The following is a 19659-nucleotide window of genomic DNA, read 5'->3' on the forward strand; positions in this document are numbered from 1 at the left end:
TCATATAGTATTCATTTTTCATAAAATTGTATATCCTTAAGAAATGTAATCTGAATTCCTTTGTTAATTGAAATGGTTAGTCCAAAAATCTAACTTTCCCTGCAGTCTTTTATTATGAAACGTCAGACCGGAAGTGCGGATCTTAGCTTAGCTAGCTTCAGAGAAGCGCTCGAGGTGGAGGCAGTCAGCCTGCGACGGAAAACAAGCGAGGACAGCTCTGGCACTACATCCTCAGACCGTGTTTTAAAAGAGGAGAATTTAGTTAAAGTGGAGAATAGGTGGATGTGAGTGGGCTCTGCGGGACTTTCACAGGGACTCGGTTACTTATTGTGTGGCTCTCTCTCGGGCTGCGGTGTGTTGAGCGTGTCGCTGTTCGCCCGTTCTCAGTGGACTGTACACTAAGGTAAGCGCCTGCAAACATAAAATGATTTATTTTAAGTTACTGCTTTGGAACTGGCTACTTTATTCACTCTCCGTGCTGTAGTGTGGTCTTCCTTTGAAGAGAGTGGAAAGTGTAGTAAAAGTTGGGACAAAGACGGCAGCCTGCTGGTGTCACTTTCACGCTTTGACGCCTGCTCTTTGTCCACTCAGATGTGGTGGAACCACACATCTAGCTCAAACCTCAACATACCACCCATTTTCCTCCACATCATCCGGGTTTTTTTCTGCATCTGTTGCTAAAACAATGATCTACGGTTTACTTTTATCCACATAACAATTTCTCCCATGGTTTTTGTTCGGGGGCCACTTCATAAAGGCCTGCGTTTGAAGGGCCACAATCTACCAACATGTCCTGAGAAATCTGTGTGTGGTGAAACATCTGTTGGTTGCTAATAACTTTACACACATTAGTCGTTTATATTCGATTTAAACAGAGGTTTTTCCATTCATTCAATTATAATGCAGCCTGTTTTACACAATGACCCTTTGGAAAACACTGGGACTGGTGTCACATGCCCAGTTTATCAATGGTTCTAGTGGTTTTCAATGGGAACTGCACCACACTCCCCTCTGTTTACACATCCAAGCAATCATTTCCACTGTTGATCTGAACCTGGATTAAAATAATTCCAATCTGAATCTAAACGCCTGACCACTCCGGTTGCACATGACTTCTTAATCTCCTTTCCGTTTGACACTGACTGTGTATAGAGAGGCTCTGACTAGGCTGGGTGAACAGATCTGCTTCTGTCTCTGTGCTTTAAACAAATTAAAACAATTACCTACATTTGACTTGGATAGATTATGAAAAGTTATTTAAAAAATAAATGATAAAACAGCAGGTGCATTCTATAAAGCAAAGCCTCACTTAAGAGTCTGTGCAGCAACTCAAATATTAAAAACATAGTGAGATCTATGTCTAAAGAAAAGAAAAACACAATAATTTATGCTATGAAATGGTTTATATGCTGACAGAGGCAATAAAAGGGGATTCTCGGAGAGAGATCTAGGGATTTTATCAAAGTTTTCTTTCTTTTTTTTCCATAAAAAGCCTTTACCTGATCTGTCTGCCCCTTGTTATTTTTTTTTGTTGTGAGGCTGAAAGAGGATCACTATTATACCATATCCGTTTTTTTTTTCAAGGAGATTGTTAAACTGCGCTTTCTGCCCCTCGTTTTTGAGGGTCACTATTTTATCCGTTTTCTGTCCTCCTAAACTCCTATCATGGCTAAAGTATTTTTTTTTTTATGTTTCAATCATTGTTTTTGCACGATTCTGTTCCGGCAAGAGAATTACAGCTTAATACTCGTAATTTTAGGACTTTATTCTCATAATATTATGACTCTATTCTTGTAATGTTGCGACTTTGTCCTTATAAGTTTACGACTTTATTCTCGCAAATTACAACTCAATTCTTGTAATGTTACAGCTTTATTCTTGTAATTTTATGACTTTATTCTACTTCCCACTTTTTTCAAGTAATTTTATAACTTTATTCTCATAATATTACGACTTTATTCTTAAATTCAAAAGCCCTCTAGCCTGGCCCTCATACTTTCGGAGCTAGGTTATGGAGGACCAATCCTGCCATAATTAGAAATACATGCAGAAATAAAGAAAGGACTTAATAATATAAATTTACGATTTTCTGTCCGATCGGATGCAAAATCTGATTAGGTGTGTTCTGGCCTTAAGATCATGCGTGTATGTATTGAAAATTAATAGAGTCTTTGAAAATGTGAAATCCAATTTGCATTCAGACGTTGGAAAGGTTGTGATGCAAATAAAATAAATGCCTTATTTGATAATAAAATGTGTATTGCCTAGAGATATTTTCTTTGCTTTAAGTCATTAAAATAAATCAGTTTATGGACTTCTAACAGAATTCCTGTTACAATATTTTTTTTTTTCCCAGTTTGCAAGTTTAAAACCGGTTAAAGACAATGTGTTCATTTTCGACTTGTGTTATAAGAAAGTTCTGAGTTAAAGTTTAAAAATGAAATGTCATGTTTAATAAAACTGAGAATACTCTGATCAGATAACGGCTCCAATATTGAATAATTAGCCAGATTGGATATCAGATCAATTACATGGATCCTGGGTCTCAATCCAGTCATTTCTATTTTCGATATCATACAGAACAATGCAGTTACACAATTATGGTGACTGAAATTTTATGGTTGTTACTGTGATTACATCAATTCCCAGAGCACATGCTTGTGATGATTTATTTCTGTGGAAATTTGTCACCTTTTTTTTCACCAGGGTTTATGTTGAGTTGATACCTTTTTTTTTTTTTTACATAGGGTATGCGTTTAATTCATTTAACTCTGCTCCCTGGGTGCTGCACATAGGCAGCCCACTGCTCCCCAAGGGGGATGGGTTAAATGCAGAGGTAAATTTCTCCAGTGTGACATCAATAAAGTTAAATTGTTATTATTATTAGTCAGCGCATCACTTATTAAACGTTTCAGGTTTTTCGGTTTTTCATTAAAAGTGAAAAGAGTGCAATTAAATTCATTTTGAACCTTTTGTGTTTGCAACAAGGACTTTGATGCGTTCACAAAATCGATTTAATAGCTTCTTTCTTTGTTCGCTAATTTCTAGTCATCGGTAAAAACAATGCTCAAGTTCTACCCCACTAGGTTAATGTTGATTCAACTCAATAACATACAGGATGTAATGAAGGCCACAGTGTTTTTAGGCCATTGTATCACCTCAACTCCAAGCATGTTGCTGTGAACGCAGGCTAAAGTTAGCTTCTTACTCCTGATACTGGTTCCTATAGCCAAAACAAGTTTTTAGGGCATTAGTGGCTTTTTTTTTCTACAGCAGGTTGACAGGAAAGGGGGTATGAGAGAGGGGAAAGGAATGCGGAAACCACCCATAAGGGGGTGCACCCCTCAGTTTGAGAACCTCAATGAATGGGCCACTGCATCCATATATCGGCCGATACCGATATGTGAAAAAAAAAAACGCTAATATTAGCCAAATCAAATTACAAAATCCCACACCTAACAAATTTACAGCTCCTGATAGGGTGTAACTTTACAAGTCAGAATTCTTACATACATTGAACGCATCATAAGGCAAAGGGGTTTTAGAGGCCCATTCCCGATCCAGGCCCTAACCACTAACCCTTCACTATCAAGTGTCACTCCCAGGGAAGTCTCACTCACAGCTGTGGAAGACACCTTGATTGAAGGTGGGGGGGGATGCACGAGAATGGGATGGCTTCTTCCCTCCAACAGAAAAGGAAATAAGTCGTTGCTATGGCAACACAGTGGCGCCCCGTGTGCGTGGCTGTAGCTCTGTGGCGCAGGTTAACATAGCATAAACATTTGCCCCTTTCTTAAATCAAATGTATACAGTCAAATAAAACTATTTCAAAAAGGACCTTCCATTTTGGAATTTATTACGTTTTTTTTTATTTTTTTTATAAACCAACTTGTGATTTTCTATCGGTGTGACAAAGATGCAGCAAACCAGCAGAATTTACATTTGGAGGAACGTGTCTCTTCCGCCATCAGGCTGCTGTTACACCTGCTGCCGAATTCCAGTGAGTCTGCAGCTGATGCAGACCCGCTATTTAATAGCGGAACTGTCCACTGGACCTACCCACTGCGTGGTTTGTGATGGCACTTAATGTGGCGGACCCTCCGCAGTAACGCACAAACGGAGGGTTAGTGCTCAGAGTTAGTGTTTAGGGGCCAGTTTGGGATTAGGCCTGAGTCTGCAATCCTAAAATGGATGGACTATTCTGTAGCTCTATCAACAATCAAATATTTGTAGGGTACAAAAAAGCCTCCAAAAACTGGTTGATGTTATATGCATAGATTCTGAGGAATGTATGTATTGCAGTTATAATTAATTCATTAGCATATTTTCTGAATTGTTATAAAGTCTAACTCCTGGTTTGCATTGTTAATGAAGGGGTTACAGGTGCAAGAGAGCGTTATATTCCTATATTTAGTAAAACTTTCATGGCACACCCATAATGTAGACGCACCCTCTGACTGCTCTGTACTATTATTTACAGATTAAGATAAGGTTTACTTAGCTGTGACTGGTGCGTGAACGGCAACAGCACGTCCTGGACTCTTAGACCTGAATGACAGAAACTGCTGTTACATCACGACAAACCGGGAAACTGAATGCTTAACATTTTAATCATTTCAGAAAGCTGAGTAAAGGTGCAAAGGTTGCAGGTGACGGGGCAATTTGGCTCTAACAGTAAGCATGGCTTGTTTATTCACTTCCCTAACCCCCCAACCCCCACCTCTTTAAATGTCTCAGGATGCCTCTGAACCTCTTTTTAAAGGCACTTCAGAATATGAATTGTCTTAAAAAAATTTGTATCATTGTATAGGTTTACTACTTTTTTATATATATATTTCTACATTTTTTTTTAGCCATTTCATTTTGTATTATTTTTAATGACAAATGATTCAGACATCCTACTTTGATTAAACAACTCCCTGATTTCTGGGTGATTCTCTAACATCTTCCACTGTGAAGAGTTTTAAATTTTTTTTATAGATTTGTTTAATAATTTTTGTTTCATAATAATAACAACAACAACATAACAACAGAAAAGAAAACATAAGATAGGGGGCATACATATTTTCATCATTATAGAGTCCAACTCTAAGCATTTATAAATGCTTGAGACAGGATGGTAGACCTGTCCTTCAGCATAGTCCAGGAAGGGCTTCCATACGCGTCCAAAAGTGTCAGTCTTAAAGTCGAGAGGGAAATATTCCAAAATAAGCGTCTTCCACACAAAATAAGTAAGAGATTTATTAGAAATCCATTGTAACAAAATATTCTTTCGAGCACAAAAGACTTGTGGTAATGTTATCACACGCATCACTTAATCGCTTCACAGGTGATTAATGAACAACGAAGCACTTTGATAATGCTTTGTTTGCCATTTTCTCTTTTTCGCATTTTTATGTGTTGCTTCATTTTTTCTCAGTTTTTTGGTAAAAAGAAACCTCCCAAGACCTTCTGCTTCCTTTGAAAGACACAAAAAGAGGCAGACTAGTTTAACAATTACACTCAATGGCTGTTCTTCTGGTTAATAATACATTAGATTATTTGAATAGAACAATGTATTTTCCAATATAGACTGATTAGAAAGGAAACATTACACCACATGTAAAATAACAGCCCTTATTACATAAAATAATTGACATTTTATTTTTTAGATTTCCTAAATGCCTGCAATAGGGTTGTCACGATACTAAACTTTTCAACTCGATACCGATACTAAGGAAAATATTCAATACTCGATACCATTTTCGATACCACAAGGATAAAAACAAAGACTCCAAAATTCTACAGAAATATTTTCATTAATAAATAAAATACGATAAATAAATACAATAAAGGTTGTATGCTGTGCACAATATTAAGCAAGCTTGATAAAAAACTTATAGAATTAAAATTAAGTGTTCCTTCCTTAGCTATGCTTTGCACACATAACAATGACACTGGCCAAACCGGTTAAGAAACAAAAATAATTTTCAGCAGCTGCACCTCTTACAAAAAAAAAGTCTGAAACTGAAAAATGCACAGAATTATTCAATCACAGTGTTCAGAAAGTGCATGTTTCACTATTCTGCACTTTAAATGAATGACTGTTTAGGTGCCACTGGTGGTGGCACTGTATCGATACTTTTAGAAACGAGTATTGTATCCGGATACAAAATTTCAGTATCGATACTTTTTTGAGAATCGATACTTTTGACAACCTTAGCCTGCAAGTAGTTCCCACAGATCATGGTCAAACTTTATAGAATAGAAATCATGGCTTACTTAGTGGTTCTTGGTGTAATCCTGGTATTAATTAGTACAATGATCTTTGATGATCTTTTCTCTTGGACATGGCGTTTTAATAGTAAGTGACATAAAATGGTTGATTTATAGCAAATATTTTCTTCTCTTCCTTATCCTCTGAACTTCAGGTCGAGGAAACAAAGTGACGGGTTCTTAGGACTTTAAATTTGGCTCATAGGACTGGTTAGGGCTTGGTATTTCTTCAGTTTTAAGAAACAGGAACAACTGTTTTATCCTCTGAATACAGGCACTTTGTCTCTGAAGCGCATGCTTCTTACCGTCATGTTTTCTTAAACAAAGCTCCCATGTCCGCTACGCTTTCAGGACAAATCCAGATCTCTGATTGGTCAGTTGTTAACAAGCATCTGGGATTGATTGACAAGTGGCATCACATCAGTTGCTCCTCTTCAGCTCTGTTTGAAATCTTCCAATGCACCTTCATTGAAGAGTTGTTGATTTTTTTTTAATTGACAATTGCAGTTTTGAAAAACCTTTTTTCTTTTTTTTTTTAGTCTGTTTGCAACAAAATTTTTAAGAAATGCATAAAAGAAATTGTTAAAATCAAAGTAACTTTGCCACCAGTCTTGTAACCCTTGTCTTATGACAGAACAATTTTAAGGGTATTAAGTTTAAAAATTATTATTATAATTTATATTTTTTTGCTCTATTTCACTTTCTTTACAAAATATTTCATATCAGCTTTTTTTTCTTCTTCTCCTTGGTCTTGTTTTTATGACGAGGGAATGGGAAGGCGTATTTGAGAAGGGGAGATAGTTTTTTGTCCACATATGGTATTTTTCCTCCAGGCAGAGCATCGTGTTCGTCTCCCTTCAGGAAAATCTGAGCTCTGGGTTAGAAAGGGAGAGAGAGGAGGAATTAATAAGGGTGGGAACAGATGGAGACAGAATATTACTACTCATGAAGATCATGTTGTTAGCGAAATGAAGGCCTTTGTCGTACTGGGCATCTATAAGCTGCTGAATAGATGGTCATTAAACTGAGAGAACGAGCAGTTATCATAGTTCAGTAAGTTTCTATGATCCTGGGATCTACTCCAGGGAGGAGGAGGAATATGTTTACTGTTGTGTTTATATGCGAGTTCAGTGAAGCACAGCCTGTGCTTCAGTTATAAGATTCAAATGGGAATTTGTTATTCCTTGAATCTGATGCATGTTACTGTTTTTATGTGCTACGTCACCAGGATTTCCTGTATAGAAAAGAAAAAATCAAATTAATTAATGTGAGGAGTTGTTGTGTTAGAACTGTGGCAAAGTTTTCAGTCAAAATTTGAGCTTTTAAGAATAATTTGTTTTATTTCAAGATAGCGTAACAGACAGTTAGTTTAGTAAGTGATTATTCCGTCATTGATGCTTATGACTAAATAAGTAATCAGATTTTAAAAGGAAAAGTCACTCTGCAAATTGTTCACTTAATTACCTAAGTTTATTCAATGAGTAATAGGATTCAGAGATGGACGGATACGTTAGCCGGTTAGTTTAAGCAGATGTCGGTGTTTTAATTCGGACCGAATGTTTTCATTTGGTCAGCAGCCATGCTATATAATCACATGAAGTGCATGCGATGCGGAGCTCCCCATTAGCTATCCATTGTTAATGTTCTGCTTGATTTGTTTTTAATGCTTCTTTTTTAAATCATTTAAATAAGACTTCTGTAAAATCTCATCATGTGTCATTTTGATCTCATGAATGGAGAAGGAAAAAACATAATTGGCTCTAAGAATGAGTCGCAAGATATCAGAAGCACATATCAGGGATTGGGTGGACCTGTGCAAAGTTGGCCCCGGCGAGCCGCCGTCCTGCAGGTTTTCTACTTTCCTGCTTCAGCACCGCGGATTTCCATTGATATCTTATTAGCAGGCTTTTGCTCAACAGCAATCACCTAAATCAGCTGTACTGAAGCCGAGAACTATAGAAACACTGCAGGACAGCGACCCTCGAGGACCGATTTAGGACATGCCTGGGCTAGACTGAGGACAAAATGATTGACATTGGCTTAAATAACCTGTATCGATCGATCTCTAACTGGAATATATGGAAAATGGAGGAAGATAATTCATCAATATATTAAAAGCTTGGTTTCACCTGCAAACTGTAGTTTGTATTTTTTACATTAAAAAAACACAAAAAAAATAGATCTGAACTTTTTAAAATTGCTAAAGGACCAAGTTGCCCTCATGTTGTTCTTGAAGATAAAACAGACATAAAAACACATTCGTCAAAAAGGTAAATTATTAAAATTCAGGTTTAGTAAAGCTCCCCTTATAGCTGCACCTGCCTGTAACACCTCTTGATTCCCGTCATACGGATGAATCAGAGCGGACTTCTGCCCTAAGCAAAGGTTGGAGCGAACTTTGACCAGCAATGACAGCCGACTTACCGCAAAGTTTAAAGTGAAACTAAACCTTTATCTCTTATCTGTGCTTTTTTCCCCCCATGCTATGACTTGATAAGTTTTAAGAATCAGGGTACTTGAATCATTCGATGAATCCTTGAAGCCGTTTAAGAACTTATTACTCAGCTTTAATTCATTTTGAAGCATTTTCTTTGGCCTTCTTACTTTTTATTCAACGGGTCATTTACAATTTTTTTACCCTTTATTATCCTAATAGAAATAATAAATGGATTATTTCAATGTCTTCTTTGTTTTGTTTGCCTTTTCTGCTCTTCTTAATCCGGAGTACATTTGATAACCTGTAGCTTAAAATCAAAAACACTAGGTCTGATTTAATCTGAATAGAGGATCATAGAAATGTCCTCAGCAGAAATATGAGGTACATGAAACTTTTTGTGGCCTCCATAAGATCAAGATTTTATTGCTATTTTGGCGTCTTTATGACCAGCCCATAGAAGGAAGTGCTTGAACTGTTTTATTTTGGAAAGCTAATTGTCAACCAAATTATTCTGAACCTTTTTAAGGTTCTGTACTATATCACTATACTATATTTATTAATTGAAACCTTTATTTTATTAGCCAAAAAAACCCCTGCATCATTTATAGTTTTCTAAAGCATAGATCAGCCAGAGTTGTGTATTGCAGTGATCACCATCTCCATTCGTTCAGAGCTCTTGTCCTGCAGCTTCTGTATGCATCCATAATCAGCACACCCTACACAGATATTTGGCCTTGTCTGAATTTCCCCTTAGATGATTTGGAGCAGGGATCGAGCAGAAAGAGGCTTAAGAGCGCTGCTGTTTTCTTTTTTTTTTAGCCTGATTAAATGAAAATGTGTGCAAATGTAATTCTTTATGTGAAGTTTAGAAGCATTAAGTGCAGTAAATGCCCCATCAGACCAGATGATGCTGCCTAAGATGCTGATAGTCATGGAGGAAGCATTGTTATGACGGATGAGAAGGAGAGGGCTGAGGAAATTACAGCTTTATTGCTACTGAATTATCTCATCTCAGCATTAATATTGCAGTGATTTCCTGATGGGCATCGCAAATTAAGGTGGATTAAATGCGAAGACAGTGGAAAATGTTAGAGAAAAACAGCAGAATGTGATTTTCTTCAAGGAAAAATACACATTTTTACACCAAAAACATTGTAAATGAATGTTTTTTTTGTTGTTGTTTATTTAAGCCTAAGAATCCAGTAAAAAAGCCTCTTGATAGATTATAAACAGATTACCTAACTTTGTTTACTGTAGTAGTGCTTAGTTAACGTATGCAACATCCAGCGCTGTATTATTATAGATTAAAGTTGCATTGTGGAACAACTCTGAATCAATTTTGACGTCAGGCCCTAATGCTAAATAGTTCATTCCCACACTACATCCTGGCCTCCAGTAAGTTATTAAATTCAGTTAAAGCTCTGTATCTCACCAGGGCCCCATGCTGGGATCCTCGGATCTGTGAACGTGAACTTGTTGTATTTGCACTACATCCATATTTTTATATTTCAAAGTAAACTTTTATGTTAAGCACAACTGTTGATCCTCCTTTAAGTCCTTTTTTGTTTGTGTCAGGAAGCGCTCTGTCTGGTCTTGTTAAACTTGTTTGTCCTGATTTACATTTAGATATAAATTCATTCAGACATTTAACCTTATTGTCTGAAAGACTCCTTATGCTTATCCTTTTTTTTCGTCTTTTCAAAGCTTCTGTTTCTTCCATTTATCCGTTTTCTTCTTAGCCTCCATGTTGGGCATCATGTCCACTCCTTTAATGCCGCAGATCTGAATTTCATATTCACACCAAACAACTGGTCTGAGTCTGTTGGCCTCAGGGTCCCTGTTAAAGACTGGGCAGCGTGCCAGGATTGGTCAGAATGGCTAGAAGAGGTCAGAGGAGGAGGGAGTGTGTGTGAATAAATGGGGCTGTAGTAAACCGGGAGAACTTTCCATCGTATCTGTTGTTGTTTGGTAATAACGTGGGATAAGACGCGAAAAAATAGAAGCTTAAAAAAAAAAAAAAAGTTCTATTAAATTATTGCGTCTGCAATATCTGTAAACTTTGCTGCTCATGTTTGTAATTCAATAAAAAAAGCAGATGCTCTGAACTCAAAGCATCCATAGGAGAGAGAAAAAACATCTGCTGTGGATATGAACAGGATGGAAACGGAGAACCATCTCCTCCTGGAATTACTTTCCTCTCTGGGGATCTGTGGGATACAATATCTGGGAATATACCCAACTGTCATGTGAGGATTTTCTCAGAGCAGCGGCAGCTCTTGAGTCTCATCGTGCGATTCTCTATCATTGCCTCTTTCTGCCTTTTTTTAATTCTTATTTAAAGAACCGACTAAAGCAATCATTTGAGCTAAATGAGTTTAACCCCATGTTGCCCTTATTCATTGTCTCGCCAATTAAGGAACCCAGAAAATGACCGATTAGAGTAAAGCAGTTTTCCAGACGGCTGTAAAATGAAACTCTCATTTAAGGGAGCGAAAAAAAAATCTTTTTTTTTTTTCCTTTACAAAATGAAATCTGATTCATGAGTCAGGTGGAGCTGTGATGCATAAGAGGTTTTCTGAAAGATCTTGTTGCAGATTGTAACTTTATCCTTTTAATCAAGAGAAAGTGGCTGTGAATTCATAAACACGATGAAAGCCTCTCGTTAAATTGTGATCATGTTTTCCCTCACCAACCCGTAATCTGTGTTTGGATTGTTTTACATGGCAGATAAAATAATTCCCACTTTGGCTGTGAAGACAGGCATGGTGAGAATGAAAGCTGGCATGTTTTAAGTACCTCTTTATAAAAAATAAACCTGAAAAGGGGAGGAAACACAACAGCCAAAATGTTGATGATTAGATTTTACCAAATTTTGCAAATATTAAGCAGATTCTTTTTAATTCCTTGGCTTATGGTTTGGCTTTGTAGGGCTCGTATTGTAATCACATCTCCCTGGATTTGCATTGTCTCTAAAAAAAACGTTTTGAAGGTCGAGGTTGTTAACTCATGAAGAGAGTTCAGCTTTTGTTTTAGAGTTTGTTGGATTCTGTTGTTGTCTGCAGAGGCTTCGACAGGCCCTTCACGCTCTAATTGATTTAATTAAGTGGACGTCGGTCCACCCCCCCTCTTTGGCTGTACTAATGCACAAGCTGACAGCATGCAGAGACGCATCATGTTATCTAAAACTCCACAACACAAGCTTTAGTTATCTGTATTTCGCAGAATGATCCAAGTTTCCCTCTAGAACATCCCAGCCCCAGCTGCATCAATACATCTGTAGTCCAGTTGATGCTGCAGAAGGCATCCACTCTCTAATAGATGCAAAAAATACGTTGGGTTTATTTCATTTTCTTTATTTTCGGCTGAATAAATGAAAACAAAGGAAGAATAGAAACCAAGTATAACAAAGATTACAGCAAAGAAGTAGAGCTTAATAATGTTGTCATTTTATAATAATGTTGTATATAATGTACACCAGTGTTCTGTCAGACCAGCTTACACATAGTAATACACATGCTATTATAATCCTGTTGGATGAGAAGCAGAAGATGGGTGGAGGGATGGATGAATAGGTGGGTGGAGGGATGGAGTATTAAGAGAAAGTTTCTCATTGAGCTTTTGGTAGTTTTCAAACAGGTCTTTTTTAGTCAGTTTACAATACTTTCATGTTTCTTTTCTTAACGTATAAGGATATTGTCAAAACTGCAGTCTCATCGTTTTGCAGAGCTCACACCAAATGACAGAACGGCAGATGGGTCTCTTATTAGAATCTGTGAATCTGCTTATGCTGGTCATACACTGTATGATTTTCTTTGGGCTGATTATTCCAGGCAAATTTTTTCGATCGAGCCGAGTTCCATCCTTATCATGCGTCCGCGTCGTGTAGTATACAGGGGGTAACGAGGTCAGATTGCCATATGCTTCAAAAAACACAAAAAAATGACTTTTTGCACATGACTAAAAGGATACAGGCCTGTTGAGGTAGTTAAAAGTGTATTTATAGAAGGGTCTAGCTGCACCTGCAGCCATCTACAAAACGCGTCCCGTACAAAACACACCTCCCAGCCAGCAAATCGTTGATGACATTGATTAGGACATTTGGATACAGCGCCTTGGCGGAGCAAAGGGAAGATTAATTGAAGTGAATAAAATGTGAGCAAGATGCCTACTACTAGCAAGGTTGTAGTTGGCCATCAAAAATGTAATAATAATCTCGTTTAATGTTTGGATCAAAGGAATAGGTCAGTCCATGATCAAATTGCTGTACAATTTTGCCACGTTTTTTAAATTTTCTATTATCGCGTAATTTTCCACAGACTGCACATGCTTTAAATATAAATGAACATTTTAGAAATTGAATTTCTAAGTTAATTTGTATAAAATCCTCCTGGTGTGAAGTAGCGAACACAGAAAGCAAGGCTGAATGCGTTTGAAGCAATTTAGCTTTAAATTCTGTTCTGAATAAATCCTTTTGTTTATTATATCACATAATAAACAAAACTAAATAAATTAACTAGCCTACTTGATTTTCGGTATACTTTTCTGGTGAGTTTATGTGTTTACCTTCAACTATAACTTATTGTTTATCGTACATAAAGTTGCCTAGTAGACTTCCTGTATGTTATTCTCTTAAATTTGAGCATACCCCAGCAGACCAGCATAACGTATGCTGGTCTGCTGGGGTATGCTCATCTAACAAAACACTGGCCCAAAGAACCATGGTTGCCATTTTTTTTACTTAGATGTTCATTTCAAATTAACCAATATTTTCAGGTTTATTTTATGCCTTTTTTAATACATTTATCTCCTTGGTGTTTTATTTAGTTTTTTTACTCCTGTTCATTAGAAAATTCCAGCAGAACAATGTTGATTTTCAGGCATCTAACACAAAGTTTATTTATAACCAGGTTTTCCCTACGGTTGTTTGACCCTGCAGGATGCAGCTATTTTATTTGAAAAAGGCTAACCAGTGCTTTTATTTAATCTTTATTTGTTATGAGGCTTTAAGATTGCATCCATTCTGCAAAATAAACATTATTATTTTCAAGTGGATACTTTCCATTGTTGGTGATGGTGTTGATAAATCAGAAGAGCAGCAAAAATCATTGTTTCTCAGCCTTAAGCTATGCTGTTAATTTGTTAAGATTTTATTTTATTATTTTTTTTATGTATTTTTGTTTTGTTTTTTGATCCTCCTGAGCTGGGGAGGATTTTCATCATAACATTATTAGGGCTGCAGCTAGTAATTATTTTGCCACTTGATTTATCTGTTGATTATTTTTTCAATTAATCGATTAATAATCGGATTGCAAAAGGTTTGTTAAAGAATATTTTTTTTTTACTAAATTGAATTATTACCCGGTGAAACTAAAACTTTTCCCCTTTAAGGAGTTCTGTATAGAAAATGTTTTGTTTTTCTATCTTAAATGTAAAATTTTTACAACTTTGGTATAATTGCTGCTAAATGTGGCTCTGTCAGCTAAAGGCATGTTTTAGAGTCTCTACACTCCAGTTAATGATTAATTGATTACTGAAGATTATTCAAATAAGCGAACAATCAGGATTAATCCGATTAATTGTTTCCGCCCTAAACATTTTTAATCCTTATATATCGCCAGAATTTATGAGTTAGTAATAAGGTTCACACTACATTTGTTTTGATGCTATAATATAGATTCAGAAAAGTAGTTTCATAAAGAGGATATAATCCCAGATTTCTCTGCTGGTTGGAAGATTTCATCTATGACATTTTATTTATTTAGTGCAGCAGGTGTCAGAGACTCCTGCTATAAGACACCCAGAAAATCTCCTGTTCTATTATTTTGACTTTCTCATTTGCATTACCTTGAGGCCTTTAATGCTGCTTGTAGATGTGTTGTGCTCCTAGACTGCATCCACCTTATTGAGCAGAACTTCCAAATATCGCCTTAATAAATCCTTGTAATCAGTGGAAGTACTCCAATTGTACTCGGAACAAAAGAATGTGTGTGTGTGTGTGTGTGTGAGCAGAGCATGCCTGTGCTGAGGCATGAATTATGTGAGGGAGTGTGGATGGAATTTGACTCCAGTGCAAACCTGCCACCAGCCCAACAGCTCCCACAGCAAGGCCAAACAGAGCTGCAGGGATTGCACAACAGAGACAAGACACAACAGAAACCACCCGACTGATTGTTGCTGCTTTGCCGGTAATATGCAAAGGACTTTGAGCTGCCAGGTCAGGAGTTTTCTCTGATAATTAATGTGCTTTCTACACTCATTAAAACCACTATGATAATTCTGCTACTGCAAAATAATGAGGACCTTTTTTTCCCCCTATGCTTTCATCTAGAGACTGTATCGGGTTCTGCTCCAATTCTATCTGCTTTTACTGTAATGTTTTGATGCCCCTTTCCATATGTTGTCATCAATAAAAAAAAAAAAAAAAAAAAAACAGAGAGAAAGAGTTTGTGGTCCTGCTGCAATTTGTACTGATAATTTAAGATACTTGATAATTGCATAACAAGACTCAGAGGGACCTTTTTCTGCCGATATCAAACTTATGTTGCAGAGCTGCTAAATCTATATACAGATTTTAAAGGTTGGCAAACCGATTTTACAGCCTGATTCACAACAAATCTTTTGGTACAATCTGTGCAATCTTCTTCTCTTTTTTTTTTTTTTTTCAACGGATTCTTTTTTTAAAAGAAATCTGCATCTGTATTGTTTTGGGAGATGAAGCACATAGCTGTTTAACATGCTAGCGATTTTAGTTTTCTTTACGTAACACAAACATTGTAATGGTGTCGTTTTTAAGATGCTTCTCAGAATTTTGCTACACTTAAGAAGCTCTGTTGGCATAATGTAAGTGCATCCTTAATAAATTAATTCAAGCAATCCCAGAAAACAAAGTAAAAAGTAAACATCTTACAGTTTTCTATCATTTGAAAAAATCTAGACTTCATAAAAAGGGATAAATACATAGTCCATCAGTATGTTTAATCTCATGTTTATCGCATCTAAAATGCAACACTTTATATGTTGAAAACATTTTGTTTGCTGGTGGTTCAGGGAGATAACCGATCAGATCATCTACGCTTCTATGATAAACTTTAAAACTCTGTTTAAGCCTTTAATCAGATAGGAATTATATGTTTTTTCTTGGCAAATTTTGTTTTTCATTCTTTTCATTTCTTTCTAGTTAAAATTCACATGACAGATTTAAAGCAGCTCTGCAAACACTTGTAATTCAAGCCTGTGCGTAACCCCGCTTATACTACCCTTTTGAAACCGTGTCGTGAAAGGTCTGAGCGCGGTAACCGTGTCTGGCGTTGTAATTCACTGATGACTTCACCTGTTCACAACACGAACTTCTTCTCAGCCTATAAACTATAAACGACATCAAAAGAGCGTGGTGCGACCTGGGATGATGCAGAGACAGAGGCTCTCATTGAAATTTGGGGAGAGGACGCTATCCATGCACATAGGTTCCTGAATGTTATGTTTGCCGCCATTTTTGTTTGTGTAATTCTCTCGTTGAGAGCTGTAGTATCATGGATCACCGTGCTAGCGTGATGTGTAAATGGTCGTCAGGAACCAAGCTGGGCACAGTTAACTGATTTCAGAGGGGTAGTGTAAATGGGGCAAGTTTGTGAGCCGCCTGATATTCCTCCTCTAGATTTATTCCTTTATTTTTTTATTTTTTTATTTTTTTATTTTTTTTATTTATTTATTTTTTTTTTAGATTTATTCCTTTAAACATTTTCGCACTCCTTTACTTCCTTAAACAGGCACGCACCCCCAACATCCACATGTCAGCAGGTGAAGTGAATCCTGCTTTATTTATAAGGCGTATAACTGATTCTCCTGAGAATTCAGATTTGCCTGCCCCCTATTTTATTCTACATGCTAGAAAGCTTCTGATTAGCCTTTTTGACAGGTTTAGCTTGGCAGAACTACAGCTGTTTGAACGTGACCTTGGCAGTTTACTGGGAGCTGCTGGTGGATGTTTGCTGACTGCAGCGCTTTGCTGTTTTTATGTGGTAGGAGTGATATCATCTGCATGTCACAGAAGCAGAATTACTTTTGTATTTCCAGGCCACAGAAAATCCCCGCAGCCAGCAGTGGAAAATGTCAAGCTATGGAATCCAGCAGTGCAGAAATCGTCTGGGGAGCAGGAGGGCTTAAATGGATTGAATTATCAGTCAGAGGGGTGGACAGAGAGGAGAATGCCTTAATGGCATGGCTGGAAAATCCATACTGCTTCAAATCAGGATTTTTATATATTTTAAACCTCTTTATATGAAGCACAATTTCTATCTAAAAATGGGATATATTTAAAGAGCCTCCAGAATATAAATCGGATGTAATCAAAACCTTACAAATGGTTTACAAATGTATTTTATTTCTATATGTTATTCACAGTGGCTGTAAATGTGGTTAGAGCTTCAGCTATAAGGTTTTTTCAGTCAGTATATATTTTGACTTTTCTTTGAGCTCTCACCTGATGATTTGGGTCTTTTATTGTTTTTTTTCTCATGTATTTAGCATCAATTATAAGTAAGTATAACAAATAAATGTGTTAGCAATATGTTATATATAATAAATGTGTTAGCAATAATGTGTTAAAAAAAAGTGTGCCAATGTGCAATTTATTTTTGTAGATTAGTTTAAATTCAGTAAATTAATTTTGATTGCTCTAACCTTGATAGATACTAATGAATCTCATAAATATTTAGTTTATGGAGTACAGCTTTTGTCCTAAACTTTGATCTTATTATTAATAAACTGGAATTGGTTCAACTCTGTTCTGCTCTGCTTTTAGTCTATGCATTTGGTCAGGTTTTGGTTAAAGGAACTGCAAAGTAGAAGTGGATTTCCATCTAATTGACTCAGGTATCCACCTCAGTCCTGTATCACATGATGTTCTGTGTGAATTTTGTTTGCAACTTGCAGTCCAGTCAATAGTCTCTTACAGAGGATATTCAGCCAAAGAGATGTGTGAACATTAACTTTTACATCTTAAATGGGATAATATCGTCAAACTGGACCTTAGAGTCAGAGGGGATGACCTGATTATGTAACACAGTATATGTCTATCTTGTCAACACGGCTGCAGTCAAGAACGGAGGTAAAAATCCAACTTAAATCTGTATCAATTCAGCCTTTTTTGTGTGTTTTAATGCCATCTAGTTCCTATTAGTTGTGTATTTCATTCATGTTTATACTATTGGTGGCTATTCTCTGTTTACATATGATAATGGGATTTAAATATGTTTTTCATTATTTTTGAGACCTGTTGATCCTTTTCAGAGGCTGGAATTTCTTTGTATTTTGTAGTTGCCCTATTAGTATGGCAGGAATTTCTGTCCTTCATGAGATGGAGTTTAAAATAGGGCTGCATCTAATGATTATTTTGCAAATTGATTACTTTTTTGATTAAAGGTATTAAAGAGGATTTTTCTCAGAAATTAAGTGTCCAGATTGATCTAAAATGACTTAATTGATGGATGGCATTCTTGCACTTGAGGTTGTCCTGTCTTAAAATCTGTGTTTTTTTTATTTATTATTTTATGCAGGCCAATTAGTTATACGTCAGCCTGTACACTTAAATTCGGCCTATCATATATCAACAGTCATCTGTCAATCTAATTTTTTCGGTCATAGCATCTTGATTCATATGTTGCAGTTAATATACGCAATGGTTGAATTAATAATCATTTACTTTACCCCTAAGTTCCGTCCCCGTGTTCACGGGGATGGACATCTGTGTCTTCGGCAGGCGTAGAGCTAACAGAACTGGCAGCGTCGCGAGGCAAGGGCTCAAACATGAACGGCTGTAAGCCTTCCAAACCAAACCAAGCTTCTGCCGCCCTGGGGTTTTCTTCTACAACAACTTCGTCCCCGCTTTTCTTCTCTAAATAAAAAATGTATGATGGAGGAAACTCATCCACGACCTCCGACACAAAACTCCCCTCTTCTTGCATGTATTTGCTGTTGACAGCGTCCTTAGAAGTGTTGTTGCTAAGTGCTACTTGATCCCAATGTAATTTCCCATTGGGAACCTACTAGCTCTAAGTTGCTAATTGGTTAGCAAGATGCTTCTGACAAACCGGCCACAACCAAACTTGCTTGCGAACCTTCTACGACAAAAATCTCGCCCCCTTAAAAAACGACCACTCACATTCACTTTATTCACTTGTGGAAAGTCGGGCACAAAGGAAGTTGTAGCAGCAGATGCAAGAACACACTAACACATGGTAAATATAACTTGAAGTGATAACGCCTTCTTCGTATGGATATTTCCTGCTGGCTAGGTGCAATCTGGCACTTTGTTGCCTCTCTAGGTAAAATACAAAATTACCGGCTGAGGCGTTTCTAGTGTAGAGAAGTTTTGGAGATGGGGGGGCAGTGACGCATGCGCACAATTCAAAAATACACAAACAGCCGTTGAACATATCTCACCACAGAATCCTCTTTTATGCCTTTAATAATTGGTTGGAAAAAGGTTCCTTTAGGAAGACTTTTTTGCAAAATTAAAGCAGGTGAAACTAAAACTTTTCCACTTGAGGAGTTCTGGGTATTCCGATGGAATATTAGAGCCAGGCTGGAGATGTTTTTGTTTTGTTTTTTTGCTTTCTTTTGCTTTTTTTTTTGCTCTAGAATAAAGTTGTAGTATTACAAGAATAACGTCATAACGTTATGAGAATAAAGTCAGAATATTATGAGAATATAGTTGAAAAATAACGAGAATGAAGTCATCTTACCACAACCCATTTCAGAAAGAAAGCTTTGAGCTCCAACCAGCACCACCAAGCAGCAACCTGAGTCCACTTTGACATACTGCTTTATTTGATGCTGGTCTGCTAAAAGACTTAATATTTCCTTATTTGTCAAACTGATGCCAACTACAGGTGCTGGTCATAAAATTAGAATATCATGAAAAAGTAGATTGATTTCAGTAATTCCATTTAAAAAGTGAAACTTGTATA

General features: G+C 36.8%; 1 protein-coding gene across 1 annotated transcript in view; it reads left to right on the forward strand.

The window, feature by feature from the left end:
* Positions 1-165: 165 nt before the first annotated feature.
* The window catches only part of nck2 (NCK adaptor protein 2), a 48279-nt gene continuing 28785 nt past the window's right edge, over positions 166-19659 (forward strand). The window contains exon 1 of the mRNA XM_015393790.1: positions 166-403. The gene's annotated coding sequence lies outside the window, so the exon portion shown is untranslated. The remainder of the gene's footprint in view (positions 404-19659) is intronic.

Source organism: Cyprinodon variegatus, unplaced genomic scaffold (genome assembly GCF_000732505.1).
Source record: "Cyprinodon variegatus isolate N-32 unplaced genomic scaffold, C_variegatus-1.0 Scaffold657, whole genome shotgun sequence".
NCBI classification, from domain to species: domain Eukaryota; kingdom Metazoa; phylum Chordata; class Actinopteri; order Cyprinodontiformes; family Cyprinodontidae; genus Cyprinodon; species Cyprinodon variegatus.